This window comes from Lynx canadensis, chromosome E1 (assembly GCF_007474595.2).
Source record: "Lynx canadensis isolate LIC74 chromosome E1, mLynCan4.pri.v2, whole genome shotgun sequence".
Classification (NCBI taxonomy): domain Eukaryota; kingdom Metazoa; phylum Chordata; class Mammalia; order Carnivora; family Felidae; genus Lynx; species Lynx canadensis.
Genome location: NC_044316.2, coordinates 3,819,664 through 3,843,450, shown reverse-complemented (window position 1 = coordinate 3,843,450; position 23,787 = coordinate 3,819,664). Strand labels below are relative to the sequence as shown.

Below are 23,787 nucleotides of genomic sequence, written 5' to 3'. Positions count from 1 at the left end.
AGAGCGTGAGCAGAAAAGGTGTGACAGCATTGACATGTGTGGCCCTGGTTTTCCTCCATAAGGAGACGAGTTTAAGCACCATCAGCTCCAACTACCCTCTGAGTCAAACGTTCAGACATTAATGGGATTACGGTGAGACTGGGCCTGGGGAAAGGGAATAATTCCGAAGATAAATGCTGGAAGGGAGAGAGAGTATAAACAAAGGAGAGAATTGTGGAGTGGAACTCATGCCAGAGGTTTCGAGGGGTCAAGTTCATGCCGGCATTCCTGCCTTACGATGGAGGAGGTGAGATGAGGCAGGCTGTCCAGTTCATTTTTGGGTTTGCAGTGCTGCTCGTGGGGCTTGGTTCACAGTCTGTGCTCCGCACACATTGGTTCTGATGTTGGAAGTGGGAGAGGGTTCCTCTCATGCAGCAGGGCCCCAAAGGGGTCTCTTTTCAGGACACCAGTTGTCTGTCTTCCACTGGCAGGGGCAGATATGTGCACAAACACTGAGAAGACCCCCCCCCCCCCCCCGCCCCAGGAAACAAAACCATTTCTGCACAAGTGCAAGAAAGATGCCAGTTGGAAGCTGACTGGTGCGTCTTACCAACCACGTTATTGTGCTAGTCTTTGCCTGCTTAACTGGAATTAAAAAAAAAATGTTTTTTTAATGTTTATTTTTTGAGAGAGAGAGCAATGGGGGAGGGGCAGAGAGAGAGGGAGACACAGAATCCGAAGCAGGCTCCAGGCTCTAAGTTGTCAGCACAGAGCCTGACGCTGGGCTCGAACCTGTGAACCACGAGATCAAGACCTGAGCCGGACACTTAACCGACGGAGCCACCCAGGTGCCCCTTAACTAGAATTTTGAAAACACAGATCATCCGTTTATGTGATGCTAGTTAAATGTGTGCCTGTGAGCATTGGCAAAAATCAGAGGAAAATTTGAAGGCATGGCGGTCGTTAATGCATCGTTGTCCTTTGTTACCTTTGTGTGTGTGTGTGTGTGTGTGTGTGTGTGTGTGTTTGAGTGTGTAGTGGTTTTATTGAGATACAATTTGCCTGTAGTAAATTTTGTCCTGTTTTTGGGGAATTGTTCTATGCGTTTTGATAAACAGGAGCAACCAGATATGGAACAGTTCCATTGCACCAGAAACTTCCCTCGTGCCCCGTTGTGGCCAGCTCCTTCTTCCATCCCCAGCCCCCAGGGGTCATGGATTTGTTCCCTCTCCTTAGGGCTCTGCCTTTTCCAAAATGGAATATAAACGGGATCGTGCGCGGTGTAGCTTTTGTGTCTGGCTGCTTTCACTAAAGCGTGGGCGTGTCTGAGCTCCCCCCACCCCCCATCATTGCCTGTATCTGTAGCTTGTTCCTTTCTATTGCTGAAGACTTCCCCACTGCATCCCTGTTGATTCCTTCACCGGTCCAAGGACACTGGCTTGTTTCCGATTTATGGCACTCTGGAATAATGCCGCTGCAAACACTTGTGTTTGGGTTTTTGTGCGAACGAGCGTTTTTATTTCTCTTGCGTGTTTCCCAGGAGTAGGATTGCCGGTGTGTATGATGAGCGTATGTTTAGTGCTCAAAGACACTGACGGACTGTTTTCCAAATCGCATTCCCACCAGCAGGGTATCCGAGTTCCAATTGTGTCTCATTCTCTCCAGCACTTGCTAGCGTCATTTAAAAGAAGGTTTCAAAGAAACTGAGTGAAGTTAAAGAGTCTGTAATACTTTTCTAGTTTTTCTGTAAATCTAAAATTTTTCTAAATAAAATTTTAAAGCATTTATTAAATAAATAAGTAAATAAATAATAAATAAATAGTAAAAAAAAAAAAAGTTCCAAGCCATTTTTAGCACCTCTTTAAAAATTTGTTCCATTAATATTTTTTATAATGTGGAGGGCTTATCCCTTCCCCTCCAAAAGTCAAATCTCTTTTTCTCTGAATAGTGAAAGTTTTATTTATATGAAGGTCATTTAAAAAATAATTGGACCTGGTTCTCATTATTTATTGTATGTATGGTCTATAAAATCACTGTGACCTCTGAATTAGTGAGTACTGAACCATTGATCCCAGGGGAAATTCAAGATTAGGTTCCCAGGAGAGTTTGGTCACAGCCTTTTGTCAGCTGATCAATATGTAATCTTCTTTTAAGTGTGTTTCTGTTTAAAGACACACCGTTTAATCTCTTTCATTGATTCATTAACATTGAACTCATGCCCACCAGCCCTAACAAAACTTATCTAAAAATGCATGCGTTTTCTCCATCAGGCACATCCCAGCCTGTGCTTGGGGGCCATGCCTAATCACCCGCAAAAGGCACAACAGTGTGAAAACCATGGCACTAAATATAGACCAGGAAACAGACACTCGGTGGTTACAGTGCAAGGGCCCAAACAGGAAGACGCCACCACAGCTGGGAGGGTGCACGTCAGACGACTCAAATTCCTCTCCGCTCCGTGCGTGTCCAGGGATGACCACACAAGGGTCACGGATATCACTGTGGGGGTTACCGATACATTTTAGCGTGTGGGCAAATTCGCCTATATTTTGATGTTTTAGAAAATGCTTAAATTTTGCTTAATTTAAACCGCGATTCGTAGTGATTTGGTTTAATGCCAGGTGTAATAAAATGTTTATTCCAATAAATTGATGAGAATACTAAGTGGCCAAACCAGGATCACTTGGCATGAAGGTTGCTTTAAAAACACCTCGAGACCTTCCCAAGATTTCACCCCCATTGCAAAGACAGGCTCTTGATTTATGTTAGAAGATCTCGTGCACCATTCAAACATATTAAGCACACACTTCATTCTTAAAAAGTAATATAAAATGTTGAACTCTGAATTTTATCCTAGTAATGGCTATCGGGTATGTGTTTAAATTCACAGAGACAGATTAATGCACTTCCCAAACCCCCATTGCCTCAAAGTAATTATAAGTTTTCTAGATTGGCTGCCAGTGTGATATAGGCCCCAAAGAAATCACCCCTCTTTACCGAGACAGAACAATAAATTGGTTTTCCTGAATACAGTGGGTAAAGAATCCAAGTTCCTGACCTTGAATATTTCACTGGTAGTGTTCTGTGCAGTAGGGAACAATCAGGATGACATTTGCTGAAATGTTTGAGATTTATAACATAATAGCTTGAGCATATGTGCCAAAAAATAAAAATCTTAAATCCTATCACATCAAGATTAATCGCCTATTAAAATACTAACAAATAGTACAGTACAGGTGGTGTAATAAGCTGTCTCCCTTCATATATTGTTACAAGACAAACTATTTTGGCGGTGACGTGACATACCGTGTATCTTCCGTGTTGGGAAAACGGAAAAAAGAAAAAAAAAACCCGGCTACTCCGTCATTCTCGGTGTGGATTTTGGCATTTCATTAGGAAGTGCTATCACAAGCCCTTTTCGCTGAAAAGCGTATGCGGCTTTCTGGAAACTGCTAAACTTCCTGGCTTTGTACTGCTGCCACAAAACTGTAGCGTCTCCCCGTCATTAACTAGTACATATTTATTCCTCTTCTATCTTTGTAGCGAGTAAGCCATAGAGCACTCCCGTGAAAAGGAAAACAGTAGTCCGCTTCCTCCCTCTCGCTAGGCGTGCGGAAATTAATCCCACGGGCAAGCATCTTCTTCGCATCCGGCTTTCATGTAATACCTTCGGCTGTGGACCGAGGCGCGAGCACAGCAGGAATGGTAGGGTTGTTGACCGCGTCTCTTGGTCGAGACGGTTCTCGGAGCCTGTGGGAAGACGGCTCTCGAGATTTCGACATTAGCCTCCTCGTAGGCTAGAATAACAAGTAACGGTGTTGCCACGTCGGCTTCCAGCGAACGGCCAGGCCGTCAGCGAACATTTAGTGAGGATCCACTCTGCGCCAGGCATTCTCGTAAGCTCTAGCAAGATCGTCCCCGACGCCCGAGTTGATTACTCCCTTTTCTTGTGCTCGGCATCTTTGGTGAAAATGTCTTAACGGCAAGACAAGTGTAGAAGACAGCTTTTGCAATATTACTGCACCTAAAGTATCATCGCAGTTTTTTTTTTTGTTACTAGTTTTTGTTTTGGGGAGAGAGAGAGCGCGTGTGCGCACGCGTACGTGCGTAAGAGCAGGGGAGAGGGGCAGAGGGAAAGAGAGAGAGGGTCTTAAGCAGGGTCTCCATCCCACGCCTGGGAGATCATGACCTGAGCCGAAATCAAGAGTCAGATGCTTAACCGACGGAACCACCGAGGTGCCCCATTATCATCATGGCTTCAAAAAGTAAATCCTAGCTTGGAAGCGTGTCACGCTTTTTTAAAAAGTGCAAAAGTTTGGAAAATGTAACAACTCAGACGCGGACGACATAAAGCCCATCAACAAGTTGACCCATTTTTCAAATTTTGTGACTCAGGTCCCAGTTTCCTTAAGTGACTGTTGCCTTGCCTGCTTGCGTGGTGCCCTAAAGCTCTTCCTTTCGAGAGGTTCGCTCTCCTCCCCGGCTTCAGAGACACCCAGCAACATGCCGTTCTTTTCCCGAGATCCTGGCCTGGCTTGCCGGACTTCATCTGTTTTTACAAAACCGACTCTTTTAGCAGCGGCATGAAATATCATGTCTCTTCTCTCCCCCTCGCAGTGGGAAAAGGAAAAAAAAAAAAAACGCTCCGTGGTCATTTCTCTTTGTGGATCTTGGCATGTCATTGGAAAGTGCCAATAGGTACTCATTTTTTATGCCTCTCTGGAAGGCTGGGAGCAGCCTTCCAAGTCACAAAGCAAACTCGGTCCCTGACGGTTCTCCAAACTCAGGTCAGAAAGGTGGGAAGCTTTTATTTTTCTAGGCAGGGAGTGCATGAATAATATACTTACAACCTGCTTAGCTGCCCCAAGTTCTCCCGTGCAGCCAGCGTCCCCGCGCAAAGAACTGCACATCAATCTGTCACTGATGGTCAGCCGAGCAGCAAAGAGCCAGTGTTATTGTGAACCTACAGCGAATGCCTTGCTTCCCAGCTGGTGATCGGTCTGTGTTAGACAGCAACATGTTCGCCTCGACAAATGAGCTGGACCTCCGTGCCGCACATCTCTGCCAACTTTTGAAAGAAAGAGTCTGTCTCAGTTCTTTTCGGGGGCGAAGACAAAAAGTCTGTCTGCCTTGACACGACCAGCTATTGAAACATCCACGGACATATCCACGGCCCGTACCCTAAGGAAATGGCTTTGAGGGTCAGGAAGTTGCATCAAAGAGAAAAAGAGAGAGAGAGAATGTGTGTTAAGTGTGTAATCACACACACACACACACACACACACACACACACACACACACTATTCGCTGTTTTTCTTTTGGAAAGACGATGTGCTCACGACACTCTTGCACATGAAAAGGCCCTGGGGTTTAGCATCTTAGATCACTTCTCTAAGCTCCAGGTGTTACTGCCATGAACAGTGCTTCCCAACTTTGCACGGAGGGCTATTGTGATGAGTTACGGTAGAATGGCCGGGTCGAGGCAGGAAATAATTCCACTGAGCCATTGCCGATTGGACACGGAGTGTCTTACGCTTCTGAAAGTTCACTAGGGCCGGAAGGTGCCGGTGCAGTCCAGAAAGCCTGGCCCAGCCAAAGGACTCCGTTGGTAGAGCTGAAGAGCCGAGTAAGAGAAGAACGTGTGAAAGTTTTGTGAATGAGGGATGGAGGGAGCCCCTATGGATGGGAGCGGATGTGTAAGGAAGATCTTTTTTGTGTGGAACTTGATGTGGCACGCTGCTGTGGCCTGGGGCAGGGGCGGGGGGTGGGGGAGGGAGGTGTGAATGAATGAGTGATGATAGGGATGAAGAAGTCACTCATGCACAGGGGAAGGCAGAGTGGACAGCCTTGAAGGAGGGTCAAAAAGGAAAGTTGTGTATCGTTTGGTGGGAGTTTAATAATTTAGTAACCACCCCAGCCCACTGGATAAGCAGATTCTGTTATCTTTAAGTACAGAGGTGTAAAGGAGCCTTGGGGATTGTGTTTGTGCCTCGGTCAGGGTAGGTGGGGCTCTCCAGACTCCAGGAGGAGCTAGTAAACATAAGGTAGATGAAACAGAAAGAAAAGAGCTCTGGAAGGAGAGGGTGGGAATCGCTTTGGTGTCAAATTGCTGCAGAGCTGGTCCATTCTTCCCTGAAGGAGGAGTGGGCCAAAGCTTTGGAAACTTGGGGCTAGTGACTTCAGTGTTGGGAAGCTACTGAGGATTGTTGAGAGTGTCCGTGGCAGTAAAAAGAAAAAAAAAAAAAAAGAAAAAAAGTGGTTCATGTGGATTTCGTCGGGCAGTGACGTCGAGGATCACGGATGTCCGAGGCCCGATAGATTTCGATGGAAGCATTAACTAGGACGCTGACAGTAAGGGAGAGTGGGGCATGTCAGAGAGAGGGAAAGGAAGAATCTGCAAGCTTTGGGGAGGTATCGAAAGGGAGGGCTGAGGGCCTGAGGTGATAAGAGATGGCTCCCAGCCCCAGTAAGTAATGGTACCAGTCGGTTAAGCATCCAGGTTTGGCTCAGGTCATGATCTCGCTGTTCGTGGGTTCGAGCCCCGCGTCGGGCTCTGTGCTGAAGGCCTAGAGCCTGGAGCTTGCTTCGGATTCTGTGTCTCCCTCTCTCTCTCTGCCCCTCCCCTGCCTGTGCTCTGCCTCTCTCTCTCTTTCAAAAATAAATAAACATTAAAAAAAATTTTTTTTAAATAAGGAAGTAAAATCATCTCATTCAGTGATCCCCCCTGTGGGATCTAATGGAGTAACTCAGATCGGAAGTCATTAGACTCTGAAAGTAATTCTCAGCTGTTTTCTCTACAGCTTCTCTTTTCCTCTCTTTCCTGGTGAGACCTTCCAGGGTTCTGGAAATGGGCTGGGTTATGCCATCACCACGCAGCTTTCCCTTATCCGTGTTGACCAAGGTTTGAAAAATCCCACGTGGGAAGGACTTACTTTGCTTCGTGTCTTTTTATCTTTCCTGTATGCCAGGGGATATTCTGGTGAGAACTTTTCCAGTGGTTAAAAAAAAAACAAGAAGAAGAAGAATGGCAGGGTGTTCCAGCTCTAGACTAACCCCTTCCCCTGTGAGGAAGGAGTATCAGTGGTACCTTCCTCATGAAAACTTACCGCATTTACATGGAGGAAAGTATAGTAGCAGTCAGTGTAGTCAGTGGCCATCAGTTATCCCAGTGTGCAGATACGGCTCCTGAAGATAAAAGTTCATTCTGCAAGATGATTAACAAAAGGAAAGAAAGAAAACAACTTTTAATTGTTCACAGATATATCATCCCACTGTGTTATATATATATATATATATATATATATATATATATATACTGCTGTGCTAAAAATAAGTGTTGTGTTAAGCACCCATCTGCATCAGAAGAAATACTGTGTTAGAGTCAAAAGGAATAATGGTCTCGCATTACTGAAAAATCATCCTTTGTGTTTGATTCAGTTATGCATGCCGCGTTAAGGAAGCGGAATACATAATGTAGAGTTGAGGACCAAGCCCCAGGGTAATTGGTAGTGTTACGAGGCAGAGCAGGGCTCAGCAACCTGGGGACCCCGCTGCCTGCCCGTCCCCTGCACGATACACAAGCTAAGATTATAGGCTTCTATATTTTTAAGTGGTTGGGAAAGCCAAAAGTGGTAATGCTGCTTCGTGACATGTGAATGTTACATGAAATTCAAACATCAGTGTCCATAAAGTTTTTTTTTTTTTTAATTTTTAATACAGCCATGCTTGTTCGATTACATATTATCTATGGTTGCTCTTGGTGCTAATTGCCACAGAGACATACGGCCTGCAAAGCCTAAAATATTTACCATCTGGCCCATTGCGGAAAATGTTTACCAGCGTCTGGTCCCAAGCTCTCACGTGCGTATGAATTACCTGGGAATCTTGTGACAGTGCAGATTCCCGGTCAGGAGGCCGGTGGTGGGGCCTGGGAGTCTGCATTTCTGACTGCTTCCAGCCGGTGCCCAAACCACTGGTCCCTGGATCACACTTGGATCTGCAAAGTGGCCTAGGTACTTGAGGGAAAAACAAAAAACAAAAAAAGAGGTATGTTGTAAAGGAGAGGTTATCGAATGTTTCAAGCAGAAATCGACGTGTTCTACTTGACCCAAGGGGCCAGAGCTGGGACCCAGGGGTGCCGGTGTCGGATTTTACTCCAGGAAGCACTTTGTAACCGTGAAAGGGAATCATAGAATCATCGCGGTGGCCCCACAAGTACATGTGACGATGACAGACGAGGTTCCTACCTTGGGCAGTGGCTGGACTTCGCCAGAGGGGAAAGCAGCCATGGAGATCCCTCCCAGCGTAGTGGCTTTGAGATGAAAATCTGCAGGGGGGGGGGGGTAGGGGGAAGGCAGAAGGGCATTGCTGGTGGGGAGGAGAGGCCTCATCTCACTCAACAGGGGTGATGTCTGTTGCCTTAATGTCTCCCAGCTGGCACAACAGCTACTTGGTGCCCCTCTGTGACCAGCTCTCGAGGCCTGCCGTTCACCACACTCGTAAAAATCAGCTGTGGCTTCTATCATTTAATTTGTACTTAACGTTACTAGAGTCGCTCCTTGTGTGCATCGAGAGCCCACAGCCGTCTGACTCCGTTTTCCTTGCTCACGTACACAAAGCGGTGAGCCGTAATCCCTGCCCCTGCTCCTCTCCCACTTGGATTCATCTCTCCCACACCCCTTCTCTGAAATCTCTTAATACCAGACTGGGGAAAGCCTCCATGCTTGTAGCGGGGTCCCCCAGCCACAGGCTGTCGTCGGCCCTCAGGAGGGGACCCTCTTGTTAATGGCTCCATCAAGAAGTCCTTTAAAAAAAAAAAAAGAAAGGAAAAACCAGCTGTTTTGAGCAAGACGATAAATGTTGGAGACTTTAGCCCATTTGGACAGATGTGCAAGCCATAGAGCGTTTAAGCAATCTGATAGTTAGCTATTGATGAATACTTTCAGACCGTAAAACTCACCAAGTTAATAGCACAGCGATCTGCACAAAACAACCCAGTGAGCGGCCGCAGTCGTGGGCTCGTGGCGTTTCCTACTTTGAACGCTTTTCATTTCAGCTCGTCACGGGCCTTTAAAGACATGATTTATGCTCCCTAATACCCCAGGGAGGTTAAGTATTTTCATATTTATTGCATGGAAGAGCATTGTGTGATTGCTTGCCTGTCCTGAAATCAGTTTGGCTGGAAAAGGACACAAGAATTCTGACCTCAGCTCTGCGGCCAGAGCGGGCGTCAGCACTTGAAAAATGTGAATCAATATCTTGCCCAGAGAGTTTATTTCATTCCGCTAACCTGGGGGAAGAACAGATGGTGGGAGGCAGTGCGCACACAATGCGGCCTTTTCTTTTGTAAATCTGCCTTGTATTCCCCCCCACCCCCCACCCCCTTCCCCCATCTCAGAGCTCGGATGTTGATGCAGGCCAAACATCTCTCAGCTCGCCCGGGCTTTTCGGACGGTTCATCATCCACTCTGTTATGTCCATCGCCATCAAATTGTTATCCGGATTATTAAAACCTGAGTAGCCTGGAGTCCAGGTTCCGTCCTAAGCGTGGTGGCGATCCCGTGGAACCTCAACAGATGGCTTTTTTGGTGCGGCACGGACGGAGATCAGGGGCTCGGTTCCCACAGTTACTTCCTCGTGGGCTCCCTCGTGGAGGAGACTCCCCCGTTGTCTTCCTCCCTGCACACCACTCATATCAGTCTTTTTAAAAATACCACTTCAGTCACAGGACTTCAATGCTCAGAAAGCTTCGGGTGTTTTCTTATTACCTAACGGATGATGCTGGAATATCCCTTAGGTCAGTCCTTAAGGCCCTTTTTCAGTCCACTTCTAAGTTTCTTCAACACCGTGTAAGTTTCTTGTGCTTCGATTCCAAAGATGCCTTTTTTACATACGGGGTAGTGTTCTGGTGCTCTCTACGCGGTGGGAATAAAGCATTACATCGTTTTCAGCTCCTAAATCCCCGGCCGTCCGGGGCCCTGTCCTCTGTGTCTGCCTACTGTACGTGCCCTCCCGGGTCATGTCCCATCCCCGACGGATGAGCGGTACCCTGACCCATCCCTGTGGCCCCAGCCTCATACAGGTGCTGGTCAGGTTTCACTCTGTCTCCCCGCAACGCCAGGTCCGCCTTTCCTCAGCGCCCTCACCTGGAGAGGGGCCTCCCCCACAAACGCGTTGCGCTCCTTACCTTCTTTCTTGGTCCTTGGTGTCCCCATCCCGCTTGCTTCCGGGTCAGGCCTGCTGCAGCGTGTCACCAAATGCAGTTCCTCTCACCCCTGAGACGTCTCCCCCATCTTTCCTCCGCCTGGTCCCGAGGCCCGTCTTCTCCCTTTGAGAACCAGTGCCGAAACCGGCACCAGCGTTTCAGTGCCCCAGTCCATCTGCACTGAATGTGCCATGAGTGACAGTTGTGGGCTGACACACTGGGGACGTCCTTGTGACGGAGGTTCTTCGGCTCCATCGAAACCACCAATTGAACTTCTGTTCAGTGCAAGTGATCACAATAAAGTTACAAGGAGGGAGTAATTCTTTCCCATTTCGCAGGGTTAGACACCAAGACTTGGGTTAAATTATTGGGGCAAGACTATACCGCTGATAAACGAAAGAGTCACGATTTTGCAAGCAGGTTGGCCTGGGGTCCCAGCTCACGCCTTGTCTGCTGCGTCCAAATGCTGGTATTAAAGAATCAATCTTTTTTTTTTTATTTTTTTTTAATTTTTTTGTATTTAAAAAAAAATTTTTTTTTTCAACGTTTATTTATTTTTGAGACAGACAGAGACAGAGCATGAACGGGGGAGGGGCAGAGAGAGAGGGAGACACAGAATCGGAAACAGGCTCCAGGCTCTGAGCCATCAGCCCAGAGCCCGACGCGGGGCTCGAACTCACGGACCGCGAGATCGTGACCTGGCTGAAGTCGGACGCTTAGCCGACTGCGCCGCCCAGGCGCCCCTAAAGAATCAATCTTAAGAGTGCGTCACCGGGGCCCTCCACCGGGATAGTGATTTCGTGATTATAAAGCACTTGGGATGTGCAGAGGAAGCCTGTGTTTTTGCGGAGGACCAGAACCCTTTTCGCAACCGCCTCCAGGCCTGCGTCTGCATCTGTGCACCCTTCGTATTGTTTGACTCACAAAGGAAAATTGTTGATCCAGAGTGAACCAACGCAACCTTCCTCCTCCTCGATCTCCAGAGTATCCCCACAGACGAAGAAAATGTTTTAAGCCGCACCTGAGCTATAAACAATTTATTCTGAAGGTAACAGTGTTAGTATTTCAGTATGTAAACCTTTAGCTAATAAAAATCAAAGTAGCCTAATTTGGAACGTGCACCCAAGGTTAGAGGGAAAGCTTGTAAATGTTTTCAAAGACTCGGTATTTAATTCTATCACCAGCTAGCAAAATAAATCGTCCAGCTGCTAGCCCTGAAACAGACACGGGTTGGAAATGAAATGTTAGTTTAAACGCGTTGGTCATTAGAAATCAAAAGGAACGTGAAGTGTACTTTCTAGTTTATGAGAAACAAGGTGAAAGTTCCCCAAACACATTTGTGGCAACAGGGTTTAAAATTGCTTCCTCAGCTTTTCTTTTAGTGGCTGATACTCAGCATGGTATACGTGTGACTACGGACGGGGGCATTTTTTTCCTTCCTTTTCTTTCCTGTTGAGAGGCAAAGGTTTGGAAATAAACGGGAAAGCGGGCATCAGGAAATGTTAAATTCCGCTTCTCTACGTGTCCAAGCTGCTTGTCGGGGACTGCAAGCTGCGTGCCAGACTCTTCTGGGGGAGGAGAGGTTACTTTCAATAATGTGCTAAGACCGACCCGGAATATTTAGCCCGCACATCTGCTCACAAGCTCCGGCCTCACGTAAGGAGGTGATGCTGGAATTAATTAACTCCGGTCGGTGCTCCGAGATGTTTTCTCCACATCTTGTTTCATCCTCATAAAACTCATAAAGGCAATCGGAACTTCTTGTATTTTTCCTTGAGAGCTGTTTAGGGAAAAAAAAAAAAGAGGAAAAGGAAAGTATGTGAAAGGAAGACGCTCTGGTGGACCAGCATTCTCTTGTTTCGAAACAAATGTTCGAGAAAAGCACAAGAGTTTTATTTCTTCAGAGGTGCGTCTGTAACTTCAGGTTCTGGTCGGGTTGTAGCTCTTTCCTCCATTATGGCGATATCATTTGAAAGAATATGGGAGTGTATGGGGCACCTGGGTGGCTCAGTCGGTTGAGCAAGCGTCCCACTTTGGCTTGGGTCACTGTCTCACAGTTCGTGGGTTCGAGCCCCGTGTCGGGCTCTGTGCTGACAGCTCGGAGCCTGGAGCCCGCTTCCGATTCTGTGTCTCCCTCTCTCTCTGCCCCTCCGCTGCTCACACCCTGTCTCTCAAAAATTAATAAAAGTTAAAAAAAAAAAAAAGAGGGGCGCCTGGGTGGCGCAGTCGGTTAAGCGTCCGACTTCAGCCAGGTCACGATCTCGCGGTCCGTGAGTTCGAGCCCCGCGTCGGGCTCTGGGCGGATGGCTCAGAGCCTGGAGCCTGTTTCCGATTCTGCGTCTCCCTCTCTCTCTGCCCCTCCCCCGTTCATGCTCTGTCTCTCTCTGTCCCAAAAATAAAAAATAAAAAAAATAAAAAAAAATAAAAAAAAAAAGAAAGAAAAGAAAAGAACATGGATTGCATCATCAGAAAACCCGGAGACTGAGTACAGGGGAGCAGACGGGGTGCCGAGCCACTCAAAGATTTGTTGCAAAACGTTTTGCGAAGCTAGATGATATCCCAAAACTCACCAGCTTCAGAAAGGGAGGGAAGAGAGGGTTCTGGGAAGTCTCTGTAGGCACAGCACAGCGTTCCTGGTCCCAACACCGTGATGCTAACACCAAGATCACTGCTGTTGGCCTGTTGATCTTACACAGGTGCACTTTACCCTATCAGCGGAGAGGACGTCTGCTTTCTGGATGCAGGGTTTCTGTTTGCGGTCATGACAGCATTTTGGAAATAGATAGCAGGGAGGGTTGCACAACACCCTAAACGTAATTGAGGCCACTGAATTGTACACTTAAAAATGGTTAAAATGGGAAGTTTTACATGATAGGTATTTTACCACTGTTAAAAAAAAAATGTAATAAACCCATACCATTGTATACTTTACATGGGTGAATTTATATGAATTATATCTTGCTAAAGCTGTTTTAAAAAAAAAACAGACTGAGTGTAGCTAGGGATTGGGATGTCCTGATAAACTGAATGTTCTGGGTGATTAAGGGCTAATACATTCACACTGAAACTGACAAGTGAAAGGGATTCTTTCATGGGATGAGAATATGAGCTTGAAAAACATTTTTTTGTGCTTCAGTGGGTTTTGTAGTCCGTTAATTATATATCTTCAGAAATATGACACTTGGCTGTCTACGGACTATCTATCTAGACCTGTTGTCCAGCCCGATGGTCACTGGCCACACTTGGCCGTTGAACACTTGAAATGTAGCCGGTCTGAATTGAGATGTGCTGTGTGTGGCAAATAACACTGAATTTTGAAGATTTGGGATGAAGAACACGAAGTATCTTGTTAATAATTTTTATGTTGTTTCCATGTTGAAATGATAATATTTGGTATATACTAGCTTATATAAAATATACTATTAAATGGATTTGATTCTTTTTACTTTTTTAATGTAGCTTCTAATTTTTTTAAAATTTATTTAGAGAGAGAAGAAGGAGAGTGAGTAGGGGAGAGGCAGAGAGAGAGAGAGAGAAAGAGAGAGAGAATCTCAAGCCGACTCCACATTGTCAGCACAGAGCCTGACGTGGGGAGCCCGACGTGGGGAGCCCGACGTGGGGCTTAAACTCACAAAACCACAAGATCGTCACCTGAGCCGAGATCAAGAGTCACATGCTTAACCAACCGAGCCACCCAGGCGCCCCATGGCGACTAATTTTTAAATTGCATATGTGGCTTATATTACGTTTCAATGGGACAGTCTGGTCTAGAAAATCAGACTGACTCACCCAGGATTCATGGACTTTGAGAGAAACGGAGAATCACTTCTGATGACTAAGTAGAACACAGCAGAGTTTCCTGCATTGGCCCGGACGTTAAGAGAATTAGCCTCCCATCGGCGGCCGCCCCTTCGTCTCTAATCCAGAGCTGTCACAAAGGGCAAGACCTAGGAAAGGTCCTTCTCTAGCCGAGTCAAGGGCTCTGAGGAGCCAGCTAGCCTCTGGTCCCCGGAACACAGTTTGATGTGCTGGGGCGTGCGGTTCCGTAACACGGAGTAGCGATCAAGAAGTCCAAGGAATATGGTGTCAGGAGATCCCGGGGGTCGGACTGGTGGAGAGGCAGTTTCTCTTTGGCAAGAGGAGCAGACTCACAGCAGGACGAGAATTACAGCAAGGAGAGAGCCCTCACAGGCAACACATGCCCTTTCGACTGTATTTTAAGAAAATTTAAAAAGAGCGCCTCTGCCCGGGGCCCCCCTCCCTAGAGAAGGCCCCCCCAGCCGTGCATGTAGGACCCTGGGCTCCCGGCAGGGGTCCTCCCTGTGGCTCCGAACCTCACCCCGTCTGCAGGCCAGCCTTGCGGTTCTGGTTCTGTGCACGTGTAACCCCCCAGCCCCCCGCCCCCGAGATAGCCACAGCCAGTAAGTCATCTCCCCCGGTGTTAATTATTCTTTGAGTTAGTGCTCTGGTTGCAAAGTTACAGAGGTTTCAAGTGGTCTGGCCCTAATGGTGTTTTCACCATAGATCCTGTTACTTTTAGAGCGTGATGTTGCAGGATGTGAGGATTTTCAGGAACGCATAGCTCCCAGTGTGGCCAAAATACCCCCGTGAACTGTGTCCTGCGCCTTCGGTAGGCAAGTTGCAGGAGGTCAGGGTGACTCCACTGCCACACTGAGAAGGTGTTCACCGTGGATGCAGGTTAAGATTGTTGTCTCTATTGATCGGGTAGGGCTGGGTTAGCGAGGTTCCCCTTAGCGACAATGCGGGCTGCCTGGGGACCCATCTTCTGTACACACAGCGTCATTCCTATGGGCAAGTGTCCCAGTCCGCTCACTGACACACTTTTGGAATTCATCCTCTTTGCACGTTGGCGAATGCCTACAAACCTTTAGGAAACAACTCTCCCGCCTCCACCACCACTTAGTAAGGAGAAAACAGGCAATGTGAACTTGAAGAAGCTGAAGGTACTGGTGACAATCGTAGAAATTGGAGAATCGTTAGTGGTAAAATAGGAATTTCAGACCGCCTTTCCCTGCTAACTAAAAAATGGGTACATCTAGGCATAACTTACATTTTCTTGGGGCCGAACCTCTGAAAATCTTCAGAGAATACGTTTTTCCACCCCTGTTCCTTTTTTTTTTTTTTTAATTTAAAAAAAAAAAATTTTTTAACGTTTATTTATTTTTGAGACAGAGAGAGACAGAGCATGAACGGGGGAGGGGCAGAGAGAGAGGGAGACACAGAATCGGAAACAGGCTCCAGGCTCCGAGCCATCAGCCCAGAGCCTGACGCGGGGCTCGAACTCACGGACCGCGAGATCGTGACCTGGCTGAAGTCGGACGCTCAACCGACTGCGCCACCCAGGCGCCCCGCCCTGTTCCTTATTAACAGCGAAGTCCTGAGGCACCTGGGTGGCGCAGTCGGTTGAGCGTCCGACTTCGGCTCAGGTCACGATCTCGCGGTTCGTGGGTTCGAGCCCCGCATCGGGCTGTGTGCTGACAGCTCGGAGCCCGGAGCCTGCTTCGGATTCTGTGTCTCCCTCTCTCTCTGCCTCTTCCCTATTTGCACACGTGCTCTCTCTCCCTCTCTCAAAAATAAATAAACGTTAAAAAAAGTTTAAAAAAAAACACAGGGAAGTCCTTCAGAATGTCAAAACTCAGGATTTGGGGGCAGCCTTGGCACTTTATCTAATTAAAAGGCAGATTGAGTTCTAATTAGCAGGGTGCTTTTTAGTGTCTGGCTGATCCTACTTGAGAAGAGAGAGAGCAAGTATTACAGGATCAAGGAGGTGACCTTGAAGCCATGTTTCAGGTGTGTGTGTGTGAGTGTGTGTGTGCCTGTGTGTGCATGAGAGAGGGGTAGGGATGGAGTCTGACTTGTCTGTAGAAGTCCCGGCCGTAAGGTGTGTGTATCCAGCCCTCCTTTGCGGGGACAGACCCGCACAGCCCCAGCGAGGGAGCAGAGAGGGACAGCATCAGCAGACCATCTCAGACTGACTCGACTGTCTCAGGGACCCTTCCACACTTACGAGAGCGCACAGTTACCCCATTATTAATAATGACACCCACCCGTTTTAATGACACGCTGAGGAATCATGTCATTTGTCACGCAGATATTGATAGTATACCTGATTTAAATTTTTTTTAACGTTAATTTTTGAGAGAGCGAGTGAGGGAGGGGCAGAGAGAGAGGGAGACCCAGAGTCTGAAAGCAGGCTCCAGGCTCCGAGCTGTCAGCACAGAGCCCGACGCGGGGCTTGAACCCACAGACCGTGAGATCATGACCTGAGCCAAAGTCGGACACTTAACCGGCTAAGCCGCCCAGGCGCCCCGATAGTATACCTGATTTTAAATGACAGTGACTATATGCAATACCACTAGTTAGGCTACTGAAAAGAAAGAACCTGGTCGGGGGGGATGTGTGATAAAAGTTTTCGAGATTCCATAGAGGGTTGAATGATGATTCCCTGAAAGATATATATATTTTTTTCCTCTGCACAATTTTGGAGGCCGTAGTATCGTGTTTCAGACAAAAAAAAAAACCCAGCTGATTAGAAAGAACATACAGACAGGAGGCCACATTTGTTCATTATTTATACACAGGGTTTGAAAAATAGCCTTTCTCCTCATCAGAAACTATGGCCTGCATCCCACCCAGCAGAAATCCTGTTCATCCATCAGCATCAACCACAAAGGCTGCCTCACTCATGGACCTCTTCCTGTCCTTCCCGGGCGGGGATGATCTCTTCATCCTCTTACTCCCGGAGCCCCTGGTACCTCTCCTGCGTCCCGCAGGGTCCTTTGTGTCAGATGATTTGTCATCGTTTCTGAATTTCTTTTCTCAAACTTCAGACTCCATGACGGAAGAGCAGCGCCTTGTCTCTGCAGCCTGGGAGGATGTACAGGGTGCCTGGCACACAGGCAACTTTGAGAAAGATATTCGTTCCAGTTTCCAGCTAGGATTCAGGCACAAGCTGGGTGGGGACAAAAGGCAGGGCCCCTGTGATGCAGGGGCCCAGGACCAAGCGGTCGCTGGAGCCCCAGGGAACAGGAATGGGCAGGCCCTTGGCACAGGGGCACAGCCCGAGAGGGTCACCCCGGGGGGTTGCCGTGGTTGAGCGATGGGAAAAACACAGCGAGGGAGCAATTCTTTCACAGCTTGTGGTGGGTGGCAGTTTTATGAGGTCAGCACATCTGGAACGTGTGTGGGGATCATCGGCAAACATCGATAAAGCCCACAAGCCGACCTGTCGTGGCTGACTTGTGTGCTGGGGCCCAGGTCCCTGCCCTACCGAGCTCTGTGGCCGGAGGGACTCCCAGGGTCCTGTGTCTGATGGATGCGGTATGCTTTTCAGTAATAATCAGCGGAAAACTAGGGTAGAAGCCTTGTCTGTGACTGACAAGGACCAGCATCTGAAAAATTCGTCTGGCAGTGTCTGCAGGTTAGATAAAAATCTAACCTGCAGTAGGGTTTTGTGTTTTTTTTTCCTTTCCTTTTTTCTTTAGAGGATCACTGACCTGCAGAGGTTAAAGGGAAAAAAAAAGTAAAAAAATGGAAGGTCACGAAAGCACGTAACATATCAGCTTTTAACGTAGTATTTTGTTTTGAATTTTTCCTTCTTCTTTACAAACGTGTATTAGATTGGTTTTTCTTTACTCCATGTAGTACAGAGATCTCTAAAAAAGAAAAATCAACAGACCATGATTTTGTCATTTAGTTAGCACTGGTAAAGGCATGTACGGGGTTAGAAATTTCAGACAGTACAGAGGCGCCTGAGTGACTGAGTCGGTTAAGCATCCAACTTCCGCTCAGGTCATGATCTCACGGCTAGTGAGTTCGAGCCCCACGTGGGGCTCTGTGCTGACAGCTCGGAGCCCAGAGCCTGCTTCGGATTCTGTGTCTCCCTTTCTCTCTGCCCCACCCCCACTTGCGCTCTGTCTCTCAAAAATGAATAACTGTTAAAAAAAATCAAGAAAAAAAGAAATTTCAGACAGCACAGAAAGGCACAGTATGGCAAGGGAAGGTTTGTGATTCTCTGGGAGGTTTTATGCAGATATGTATACAGGTACTTTCTTATGGGTAATTATTATTTAAGGAAAAGGAAATACACATGTTGTATACCTTTGCTTTTTTTCTTTTTTTTAAATATATATTTTTTAATTTTTTTTTTAATTTTTATTTTTGAGAGAGAGACAGCATGTGAGCAGGGGAGGAGCAGAGAGAGAGGGAGACACAGAATCCGAAGCAGGCTCCAGGCTCCGTGCTGACAGCACAGAACCCAATGCGGGGCTCGAACTCACAAACTGTGAGATCATGACCTGAGCCAAAGTCAGATGCTTAACTGACTCAGCCACCCAGTCGCCCCTGCTTCTTTTTCTTAATGTTTATTTTTGAGAGAGAGAAAGAGAGTGTGCGCGCATGTGAGCAGGGGAGGGACAGAGAAGAGGGGGACAGAGGATCCAAAGCAGGCTCTGCATGGACAGCAGAGAGCCCAGTGGGGGGGGGCTCAAACTCACAAACCGGGAGATCACGACCTGAGCCGAAATGGAGAGTCAGACGCTCAGCTGACTGAGCCGTCCCTGAAAAACACTTGTGATAGTACCATGAAGGCTGGCTCAGGTAGGAACTAGGCAGGTGGAAGGTTTGGGTAGATGCCAGCACTTGAGGCTATTACAGTAGTCACCTAGTGTTCCTTTCCTTTCCGGGAGGCCACAGACCCTTCGGAGAAGCTGCTGAAACTGTGGACCCTTTGCCCCCTAAAGCTTATGTATGTGCACGTGCATACATTTTGCCCACACAGATGCCTGCCAATGTGAGTAGCCATTGGCATTCTTGGATAGAGCGTTCTGGATACTGAACATCTACCCCCTGTTTGCTGTCCTTGTCCATTCAACTCCCTCCTTCCATGTTTCTCCTATGAGTGATCCCAGCGGATGCCACATGTTTTCTGGAATACATGGTACACCCCCATTGTTAAAAAGGTGATTGATTGGGATGCCTGGGTGGCTCAGTCCATAGAGCATGCAACCCCTGATCTCAGGGTTGTGAGTTTGAGCCTCACGTTGGGTGTAGAGACTACTTTAAAAAAATTCAAGTCTTTACAACATAAAGGTGATTGATTATTAACAGTCTTTTATAAAGTAAGTTAGAGACTGTTAATAATTAAGACAATTATTAAAACATTTTCCCATTTTTCAGAACACTGGGAAGAGCTTGGCAAATGGGCCAGCTCTGAGTAGAAAACAGTCCATGGTATTTTATTTCTTGAATAAATCCTCTTGGGTTTGTCTTTATGGGACGTCTCTAGAACCGTCTCCTGATAGAGATTGATCCTATCCTTGATTTCGGTGCCTCATTGTTTTTTGGATTTGTTTTGTTTTGTTTTTTTAGAATAATATTTGTAATACTGACTCACTTCTTAGAAATCTCTGAAAAAGTTCTTGCTACTTAGTGGAGGAAGATCAATTTAATCAGTGGTGATGTGAAAACTATTTTCCTTTTTCAAAAGAAACACTTTCAAGATGTCACATTTCTCCCTGGGAGGAAAACAAATGTCTGCATTAGGACTGCTATTTTGGGGCACCTGGCTGGCTCAGTCGGTTAAGCGTCCGACTTCAGCTCGGGTCACGATCTCGCGGTCTGTGAGTTCGAGCCCCGCGTCAGGGCTCTGTGCTGACAGCTCAGAGCCTGGAGCCTGTTTCAGATTCTGTGTCTCCCTCTCTCTCTGCCCCTCCGCCCCCCCGTTCATGCTCTGTCTCTCTCTGTCTCAAAAATAAATAAATGTTAAAAAAAATTAAATAAAATCTTAAGAAAAAACCTTGCTATTCTAGATTCTGTGGCCACAAGTAAATAAATCTTTAATACAAAGAACCGCACTAGCCGTCACAGGAGATAAAAAGAAGTGTACCATTCAGTTCTTCTCCTTCAAGGATTTGGTGTAATCCTTGCAGTGATACTGCCTAAAAAGCAATTTTGAATCAGTCGTATATGCTGAATACCTGCCGTATGCCTAGCAGCGTAGTTGACAACGTGAACTAAGAGAGGTATAAGGTATTGCCAGAATCTTCAGAGAGCTTGCATTATATCTGGGCAGGAAAGACGCATGAAACAATCAGCAAACAATACAGGACTGTGCGACTGAGCACTGAGTTGCACTGGGACATTAATTTTAGAAAACTAGTTCAGTGTGGCTGGGAAGTGAGGACAAGAAGGAAGATCTTGCTTGGAGTGAAAGGCAAGTTCATATGTGTGCACATGGTCTTGGGCAGTGGTTCTCAGCTTTTGCTGCAGATTAAAATTACCCGGGGAATTTTTAGCGTCCTGATGTCCAGCCTCCACCCCATACCAGCTCGGGGGTTTTCCTACGTGTTTCCACAAATCTGTGGTGCCTTCCCAACACCAATTCTCAGATCCTCTGACACCAGCTGGGTGTCCTTCAGTTCAACCCGGTCCAATCCAATCCAGTTCGGTTCTGATGCTAGTTAGCATCCCATCCCACACGTTTAAGGGCTCAGTCCCGTTAGACTGTCCCTACCTCAGACACTAGTCACAGGCATCGGGTACCTGCATTTCCATCCAACTTGACTCCAAATTCAGGGATTCCCACACTCGCCACTCCCATTGGATAGTTTGCTAGAATGACTCACAGAACTCAGGAAAATGGCAACAGCCAGATGCAGGGAGAGATCTGGAAGGGTCCCTAGTGCAGGAGCCTCTGTCCCCTCGGAGCTAGAGGGTTCCACCCTCCCAGCATGTGGATGCTTTCACCAATATGGAAGTTCTCTGAATCCCATCCCTTAGGAACTTTTATGGCGATTCCATCACACAAGAAAGGTTGATGAAGTAATTGGCCTTTGGTGATTGAACTTAATCTCCAGCCCTTTTCTCTGTCCCGAGGCCCAGGGGTGGGACTGAAAGTTCCAATCCTCCGATCACATTGTTTTCTGGTGACCATCTGCAATCCTGAAGGTGACAAGAGTCACCTCCTTAGCGTAAACTCAGGTATGATTGAAAGGGCCTTGTTATGAATAACAAAGGACACTTGTATCACTAGGGAAATTCCACTGGGTTTCAGGAGCTCTGTGCCAGGGACAGAGACCAAATATGTTTTTTATTCTACCACAACCAATTCAGTTAGAATGGGAGTAGGAACCAGGCATCTGTATTTTAGAGCTTCCTGAGATGATTCCAGAGTGTAGCCAGGTTTGAGAAGCATTCTTCTTGGGCAGTGGCTTTAAATGCTTAGTATTAAAGAAAAAAAAAAAAAAACTACTAAAGCCATAGTCCTACCTGCAGTCCCATTAAAGCCAGAATCTCGGGGCGCCTGGGTGGCGCAGTGGGTTGAGCGTCTGACTCCGGCTCAGGTCATGATCTCGTGGTTCACGGGTTTGAGCCCCGCGTCGGGCTCTGCACTGACAGCTCGGAGCCTGGAGCCCGCTTCGGATGCTGTGTCTCCCTCTCTCTCTGCCCCTCCCCCATTAGCACTCTGTCTGTCTGTCTCTCAAAGATAAATAAACATTAAAAAAAAAAAAAAACAAAGCCAGAATCGCTGAGTGTGAGGAAGCCATTGCCTGGACTCATCCACTTGGGGGTCACTGTCAAGGTATAAATGAATGCAGGAGAGCTCATGACAAACAAGACGGGCCCGGGACAAAGACTTGGGGGAACCCCAGAGGAAGGCAAGGTGCCAGCATAGACATCAGAGGTGGAAGAAACAGGTTCGTGAGCCTTGGTGGTGGTTGTGGAAGAGGGTTTCAAGGTGAGGCCGAGGGCCTGTTTGAAAAGCCCTGGAGGGGTCGCGTAAGGTGATCTGGAAGAAAAGCCATTGCTTTGGTAATGGTTGTGTTCCCCAGGGGATTGACAACGGGAGTGGCTTCACCCGAGTGTGAGTGTGCCGGGGTGGACCCTGGGCCGGGTCCTAGGACCTCACCCGCAGAGGCCACAGACGCCACAGAGGTGAACTCCCGGCACTGGGACCCTGTCAGAGGAAGGAAGGTGAAAACCAGACCAGAGGGCATCAAGGTCAGTGAAGGAATCTGAGGTTTTGTTTTATTTTATTTTTTTAGTGTTTATTTATTTTGGAGAGAGAGAGAGACAGAGACAGAGACAGAGTGTGAGCTGGAGAGGGACAGAGAGAGAGGGGGAGACCCAGAATCCGAAGCAGGCTCCCGGCTCCGAGCTACCAGTGCCCGAAGTGGGGCTCAAACTCACAAACCGCGAGATCGTGACTTGAGCCGAAGTCGGAGGCTTAACAGACTGAGCCACCCAGGTGCCCCTGAGGTTTTGTTTTAGAAAAATGTTAAAACACAGCAGAGGAAGCAGACCGAGGTGAGTGTTCAGAGGTGGAAGGAGAGGTGCTTGGGGAAGGGAAAGGAAGATAGAAGATGCTAGAAAAAGAGACAATCATCCCCCAGCCCTGTCACACGTGTATACTGGGGCCCCTTGTCCTTCTGTGGGAATGGGGGTGGGGAGGGCTGGAAGGAAGGAAAGATAAAGGAAAGAAGGAAGGAAGGAAAGAAGGAAGGAGGAAGGAAGGACAATGGAAAGAAGGAAGGAAGGAAGGACAGACGAAGGAAAGAAGGAAGGAAGGAAGAAGGAAGAAAGGCATCTGGTAGCAAATCAGAACAAGTGTCAAAAGCCATGTCTTGGGGCCCTTAGGTGGCTCAGTCAGTTAAGTGTCCAGCTCTTGACTTTGGCTCAGGTCATGATCTCACAGTTTGTGAGATTGAGCCCCTCATCGGGCTCTGCGCTGACAGCGCAGAGCCTGCTTGGGATTCTCTCTCTCTCTCTCTCTCTGTCTCTCTCTGTCTCTCTGTCTCTCTCTCAAAATAAAAAAATAAACAAAAAAAAAAAAAGGAAGGAAGATCTGAAAAAGACAGGAAGTGATGTGTGCATTTCTGGCTCTCGTGGTGAGCACTGTCTGCCCCACGATGGTCATCGAGCACTTTAGAAGAGCCAGTAGTGTGCTTGTGGGTGAATTCGGGCTGCGAGCAAGCCCCGCAGCCCCCGCCGTGCCCACGGGACCAGAGCCTGGCCTCTCCAGCTGTCCGTTACCAGCGCCCAGCGAAGCCAGTACCAAAGGTTGAGAGTAAGAGTTCAGGCTTCTGTCTACCATTTTGTCATTGCCGTGACATCCAGATGCAGTGGTGGTGGGCTTGCGTTTGGTGGGTTTTTGAAAGGTTTGCATTTTTCTAGTAACTCATTTTTATTGTATTTTGTGAAAGCCTTGCTCTGTGACAGACTGGAAATTGAAAAGAAAAAAGTCCTACACTGCAGGGAGCTGAGAAGCAGGGTTCATACCCCTCTTCTCCGGGCCACCTGCTCCTCTGCCTCTATTGTGGCAGCTACATAGCCATCACTTACCTCTAGGAGGCCGTGCTGGATTTTCACCACTTCTTGGGTGTTGGCATTTGCTTCTGTAGATGGATGGATGGATGGGAGAAAGGAAAGAAGGAGGGAGGAAGGAAGGAGGAAGGAAGGAGGAAGGAAGAAAGAAGGAAGGACAAAGGAAAGAAGGAAGGAAGGAAGAAGGAAGGGAGGAAGGAAAAAGGAAGGAAGGAAGGACAAAGGAAAGGAAGGAAGAAGGAAGGAAGGACAAAGGAAAG

General features: G+C 47.5%; 1 protein-coding gene and 1 long non-coding RNA gene across 9 annotated transcripts in view; one reads left to right on the top strand and one right to left on the bottom strand.

The window, feature by feature from the left end:
* The window catches only part of STX8 (syntaxin 8), a 251,648-nt gene that overhangs the window by 97,674 nt on the left and 130,187 nt on the right, over positions 1-23,787 (top strand). The window lies entirely within an intron of this gene.
* On the bottom strand, positions 2,602-23,512 carry LOC115501578. 7 transcript variants are annotated; one of them, XR_003964845.1, is made up of 9 exons: positions 23,501-23,512; positions 10,166-10,358; positions 9,184-9,893; positions 8,939-9,046; positions 8,680-8,782; positions 8,226-8,305; positions 7,855-7,994; positions 7,086-7,183; positions 2,602-5,172 (listed from the first exon to the last, which is right to left on the bottom strand). It is a non-coding gene; the product is annotated as an uncharacterized LOC115501578 (long non-coding RNA). The 7 variants fall into 7 exon arrangements; XR_003964844.1 differs by having other exon boundaries at positions 8,939-9,268; positions 9,492-9,893; XR_003964843.1 differs by having other exon boundaries at positions 8,939-9,657; positions 9,747-9,893.